Below are 7173 nucleotides of genomic sequence, written 5' to 3'. Positions count from 1 at the left end.
CGTCAGGACCAGACTATCCAGTGACTGAAATTATCAGCAACATTCCATGCCCTACGATATGCAGTGAACCAAGGCACCGAGCATGACCTCGATCCATAAAAGTATTTTTCCAGGGTTTGTTATCCCATCCAGAAGCATTCATCATTGGCCCTTACATCCCGAGGTGGCTAGAGGTCACTTGGTCTATATATTCTGTTATAAAAAAAACTGGTTTTCATATAATAGGAAGTGGAAAGAGAAATAGGAGAAATAAAGGAATAGTAGAGGAGTAAGAAAGGGATAGTGGTAGATAGGAAGTGATACGTTGGATCAGCAACAGGGATGTGGCCAAACAGTTTGGACAAACAAAACTGACCATCACCATATACATACTTTCCTTTTTTGTGTTTATCTCATGATGTTTAACAGGTGTTCAAAACATAATGTTTATGTACATTTGTATATATAGTTTTGTGACTGCATATAAGTGGATTAATAGCACGCTATGTTCAAGTCTTTAAAGTATGAACGATCTGCAATCTAAATAAATAGCTACTTTTGTGGTGCACTTGTACCATTTCACATATTGCTGTATCAATTCCTGTACTTAATACCTTTCAGGTTCCTGTTTTCAGAAAGTACATGAACTATCACCACGTCTAATTGGTGTCGGTCTAGTTCGGGTAGATCGTGAAAGACTCCTTGTAAAGGTATATAATATGGAGAGCATCGCGCATCATGTCGACAAGCAGCATGTCATATTTTCTGAATTCCTCTAAATACCCACGACATTATTTCTAGAAGAAATTAACCTTTCATGGTGAACCTTGACTGAAAAACATAACTGTAAGCAAAGTGTGTCTTTCCATTGCAATAACATAAACGAGGTCCTGATAAGCTGGAGCTGATGATGTAGTGATTGACATGAGGGGAAACTGTAAACCATCTCTAGAACTTGGTACCGAGGTTGCCATCATTTTTATTGTTTTGTTTTTTTGTGTTGTTTAACGCCGCACTCGGCAATATTCCAGCTATATGACGGCGGTCTGTACATAATCGAGTCCGGACCAGACAATGCAGTGTTTGACATCATGAACATCGATCAACGAAATTGCCTGACCACCCGATCCCGTTAGCCGATTCTTACGACAAGCACGGGTTGCTGAAGACCTATTCTCTACCCGAATCTTCACGGGTCTCGTTTTGATTGAGTTAGCTTATGATAGAGTTATATTTTCGAACTCTTTCCTTGGAAACAAAAGCCCAGTTGATTAAATGTAATTTCTCTTTCAATTTATCATGAGAGATAGTTGTGTCAGGGTGGAGGGATCAAATGTTTTTAAACTTAACAGATCTAGGATTCTATAACTGCAAGTAATATTTAGGAACTTTGCAGCCTTTAAGCATGTATTTATGAGAGTATTTTTGTGCTTGATATGCCAACTGTTACTATACATCATTCATAGTTAGGTAATATGTGCATTGATAATATCGGCGTTTTATGTTCTCCATATGCACATCTGTTGATATGTAGAGTAGTCAAGTGTAAAAATATATACGCAGATGTTGCTGTCTAACATAATTTGGATAATATAAATGTGGTCTGCACGCTATATAATATAACACGTGACACTGAGAAACCATCAAACAACAAGATATCACCAGACAGAAAGAAATATCCCAGACAGCATTATTTGTGGCCAAAGGTAAGTGTAACTGCTTTTAATGGAGCAAATTGATCCGAGGCTGGTCAGGTCGCCTGAGCTGTGCAATTCTCATTCCTAGAAGCCTAGGGTTGAGGATATAAATCCAGTTTACCTGATAATGCTTCAAGTTTTGTCAGCACTTTATCCCTGCTTGTGGGTTCAGGAAAGTGGAGAACACCTGAGACCTGCAGCACTTCGGGATTTCCCCCCGTGATATACCTGAAATACTGTTCAAAGCGGCGCCCAGTAACTCAGTTCCTCCCTCGATAACCTGAGCGATCAGATGTTTCTATAATCCTCCCTCTAATCCCCTTTTTGTGGTATAATAATCATATTGACGTTTATAAATACACATAACTAATATTTTAATCATATACGTTTAACCAAAATAACAACGAATAATACTTTTTGCATGCATAAATTGTGTTCCGAATTCCAAATAGATGTACATCGCCACCCTCTTTCTAAAAGGCTGATCCGCTCTTGGTCACACATTCCCCCTTTTTTTTAAGAGCACTATGATCTTCCGCGTGTTGCTTCTGGGTCTTCTCATGTCAGCCACTCTGACTAAAGGTCTACCTATGCCGGTCCTCCATAGACGTACTGAGGTGTCCTCTGCATCTGCTGAAGGTATTCTTGTGATGTGTCCATATCTTAAAGAGAAAGTCGTTTTGTCAGAGTGTGAAGGAATGGGTGCGTGAGTGACTGAGTTTTGTTTTAAGCCACTTGTAACGACATCCCATCAACATCACGACGGGGGAGAGCAGAAATGGGCTTCACTCATTGTACGCAATCTAAGTCGGACCAATAGGCGTTTTATTAAGACCTACTTTACATACACTACGTAACAATGTCGTGATAAGACTTTTTAATTAAGACCGACCTAACAAACACTATGTGGGCAATGTAATGATAAGTAAAGACCAAGGGTTCTAATCACATTTCCTGTATGTCTAGAAATATTCTGCCAGTGGTAAGGACAGTTCGGCTGGGCTGGACATACCGGTCCCTGATATTATTACCGGTCCTTGATATCATTACCGGTCCTTGATATCATTACCGGTCCTTGATATCATTATGTGCACCGTCAGCCGAGGTTGGGGCTTAGTCTTCCATTAACTGATCTGATCCGATACCCACTTGTTGCATGAGTTTCAGTATTATTCTGCCAGTTGGGAGGAAAATTGGACTTGGCATATTTCTATTGAACTCCGTGTTTTATACCTTAAGAGCGAATGATTAAACCATACATCCCTGTTTCAATGAAGATCAGACATCCATTGTGTGTTCTATATTCGTATTCCGTGTGTGTATTTTGCATATTTGCTTTTACATCGTACTTGATTTGATTAATTTCAATTTATTTTCAGAACGGCCTTCTTTGCAATCATCATTCGTGTCCTCGGAGTCGAGAAAAAGAGATGGTTTGAGTAAGCCAGTGCTGATACTCTCTGTGTGTTATACTTACATGTTTAGAGTTGGAGGGAATGTAATTGAGGCGTTGTATACCTGTTTCAGCAACATCGGTGTCATCGGAGAAATAATATGAGTCCTGAGAATTATTGAAACATCATACATTGTACAATAGAATGATGTCTGGCATTCGTCTTTAATAAAACATGCATTGTAGTGTGGGCATAGTGCAGCTATACAATTTGTCGTGCATGTATTTTTACCTTTTATTGACCATTAAAACATATAGTGAAACTCAGAATTGACATGAAACACTGATCCGCTATTCACATGGTTATGTGTACACACTTTTCAGGCACTATGTGGTTTTATTATACACTGCAATAAAGGTATGTATATTATTATTATTATTATTATTATTATTATTATTATTATTATTTACTTCTTGCGACCTTCAAAATACTGATAAAAATTATATAAACAGATCGCTGAAAATCAGTGATGACACCAGGTGTTCGCGAAAAGGGTGGCTAAGCATGTCCTGCCCAACCTAAGTGACTATGAAATATGGATACGGAGTTATGTTATGGAGTTGACTTGGGTGGTGGCTCTAATAACACATTCTTCACAAATCCTTAATTTCTATGATGTCTTCACATGTTGTATGGGGCTTATTTTCAAATCATACCACTTCTTGCATTCGGATGCGACTTCAAGCACTGTAGGTTCCCCGCGCACGTATATTTTCTATATGTATTTACATGATTATATATATATATATATATATATATATTGTCTGGCAGATATGAATGTCAGTATCGTCAAACCAGTGCCTCTGCACATTCCGTTTAAAACACTTAATATTGTTATCTGACACGGGTCATGGAATCCTTTCACAACTGATAAATAAGATGCTTTCTAATTTGCGTCCAGCTAGCTTTAGATCAGTCCCAATTTAGGTCTCAGAATTATTTTCAAATAACGTCATTCAGTAGGAATTGTCTGAACCTCACCTTCTGGTTGACTGAATCTTGGAACGCTGGTTTAACTTGGGAAAGGTGGAGAATCTGTTTGATATGATGTTGACGTGCGAGAGAATGGCTGAAATGACAGGATATATACTCTGTTCGTGACACAACTTTAGTCCACAACACACGTATGTATACACATCATCATGTGGACACCAGAACGTGGACACCAGAACGTAGTCTACTACACCAGCCAGGGATGTTACCGTGAACAATCACTCACAGGACTGACACGTTCGTTCACTATGTTTATAACCATGTATATCTAATCAGACACGACGCCCTGTGATAGAATATGTCTCCGGCCTCCCATGCGTGTCGTAAGAGGCGACTGACGGAATCGGGTGGTCAGGCTCGCTGACTTGGTTGATGCATGTCTTCGTATCTCAGTGGGGTAGATGTCAATCACTGGATTGTCATTACCAGGCTCATATAGTTGGACCGCCGTTATATAGCTGGAATACTGTTGAGTGCGGCGTTAAACAACAAACAAACATACACTATAATCACCCCGACCAATATGTTGCCATCGATCAATCCTTTTGGTTACCTTGGCTGGTTGGTCATAAAGTGGATGATTACCAAAGATAAAAACAACTGATGGCCATGTCAGGATCTGGTGAGTGTCTGAAGTGACTGATCTCCAAATCATTTCTCTCTTGCAGGGAGATATCGAAAGAGGATGGAACCAACGGTCGCAAGGGAAGCCTGATGTCTTTGATTGTGCAGGACCAGATCATTCTCTGACGGAATGGCAAACGCATATGTACGAATCGGAAAATAAAATGCTTAAATTCTTTAAAACAGCTTTAAGATGTCCGATTATCTTCGAGAGACACGTTTTTTTCAGTTTTTCAGTGTTTCAATCGAGTCACAACAGGTGTGAATAAAGATGAATGCTGGATTTATAGACACAGTTATGATACTACTAGTATATGTACAGCATGAGTGACTTGAGTATTTAGCCGCTTTTAGCACTATTCCATCTATATCACGTCGGGGGACATCAGAAATGGGCTCCACACATTTTATCAATGTGTTGAATCGAACCCGGGCCTTCGGCGTGACGAGCGAACGCTTAAACCACTCGGCTATCCCAGTGCACAGTGCTGCAGGAAGATTCAAGATGCGTACTTTGAACATAAACAAACATATGCATGAGTAACTTGGGTTTTTAGGGGTATACCCCTATCATGCTCATGATATAGTCGGAATCTACAATTGACTCTGCTTTATGCAGAGATTTCTATTGGATATGGAAAGGGTTTTGTCGCTTTATTTATTTGAAGAATGACACCATGGTGTTTACAGCAATGTCCTTGTTCATTTGCTTGAAGTTACCCCCACTATATGAGCATATCAACGGAGTGCGTATGATGATATTCAGTCTAACAACCGCATCATTACAAGTAATGAACGGTGTAGGGATTCCGGGTTAGAATAGGCCTCGACAACCAGTGATTGAGGATACATAGTGGATCAGGATGTCAGTTGGTGGTGAGGTGAATCGCGAGTTTAAGATTTTTGCACTTATACAGCGATGTGCGTCCGTGAGGTGAAATGGGGTTTAACCGCCCATTCAAGATTGTTCCACTTATATAGCGACCTGGTTGTGTGCGCGGGTGGCTGCTTGAACTAGTCCGGACTAATGCCTATTTGTTAGTGCTAGGTCACTGATATACCATGCCTCAGTTTAACATGAATACCCCACTCAAGACACAGTATACTGACTCTGGAGCCCCTTAATGCAGTGCGCCAGGCAGGGTAACAGGAGGTACTATCTTTTTACGTCTCTTGGTATGACGCGGTCGGGGTTCGAACCCACGACCTCCCGCTCTCCCGTCAGCCGCTCTATCCTCTGGACCACGGAAGGGTCGGATGTTAGGATCAGTGACTAGGTTGGTTGCATTTCATCGTACTCTGATAGCGTGGATTCTTACTTATACGCATGGATAGCCTACCAATCGTTATACCCCTATCATCAGACATTTCCATTTGAAATCGATGGTAATTCCTGCAAAACTGTTTTGATGAGTCAGGAAACCACCTAATAGATTACTGTTTGGGACATGAAAATATATATATAAAGGAAAATACATAGAAGTATTTGTTTATAAGGAAATTTGTTAATCAGAACAATTTCAGAAGGAACGGTCCAGATTAATCGGTTTCACTGTTTATATCATTCCATATATTTTGACGTTACGAAAGGTGATAATGAATTACACCTTTCCGTCAATTTTGGTAAATCACAAACTGGCAGCTGGACTCCAGGTAAATTAATAGATTGATACAGTCCCAATATGGGTCTTAAAATAGACAGTTAAGGGTTGGCTTATACCAGTTTATTTCCTTCCAATGATTAGTGTTCATAAATATTCCAATATAACATCTTGAAAAGTTCTGGATGAAACATCAAAACATTTAGAGGTTTGTGATAGACAAATGAGGTGTACATAGAGCCAGTGTCAACTGGTGAATGTCTAGTATTTGTGAAAAACAAATACACATTGAAAACTCCTTTACACAAGTGTCACAATATTTGATTAATTTGGATCAGACCTTTTGCAGAGCAGGCAATGTTCATTCAGTGGTAAGCTCAAAAGGGATTCCATTCCACATCAATTGGCAATCCAAACAAATTCATTAAGCAGTAATGGTAGTAGGTCATTTCATGACTGCCAACTAATATATTAATTTAATTATCTTTTCTCTCTCTCCTCTCTTTTTCACCCCAATGTCCCAATTTCATACCTGTAAATATGCAACTCTGATCCTCTATAGCTACTGCTTTTAAACATGATTGTATGTCATCAATGTATTATCCTTCAGAAGCTTGTGGTCTTCACACAAGCAAACTAACAAGTCAACCAAGCAGGTACATCCCTCAGAGACAGGAATGGAATAGTTATTCAGACGGATCAGGATTATTTACATGACACATGATAATGCATTCAATTAAATGTAAAAGTGATTTGTAAAAGTGTGTGTGTATATTATACACCCTTATGCAAAGCACACTTTTTAAACCCAATAAACAAGACAGA

Source organism: Haliotis cracherodii, unplaced genomic scaffold (assembly GCF_022045235.1).
Source record: "Haliotis cracherodii isolate W230 unplaced genomic scaffold, xgHalCrac1.p SCAF_5, whole genome shotgun sequence".
NCBI classification, from domain to species: domain Eukaryota; kingdom Metazoa; phylum Mollusca; class Gastropoda; order Lepetellida; family Haliotidae; genus Haliotis; species Haliotis cracherodii.
Note: the sequence above shows the minus strand (reverse complement) of the source record.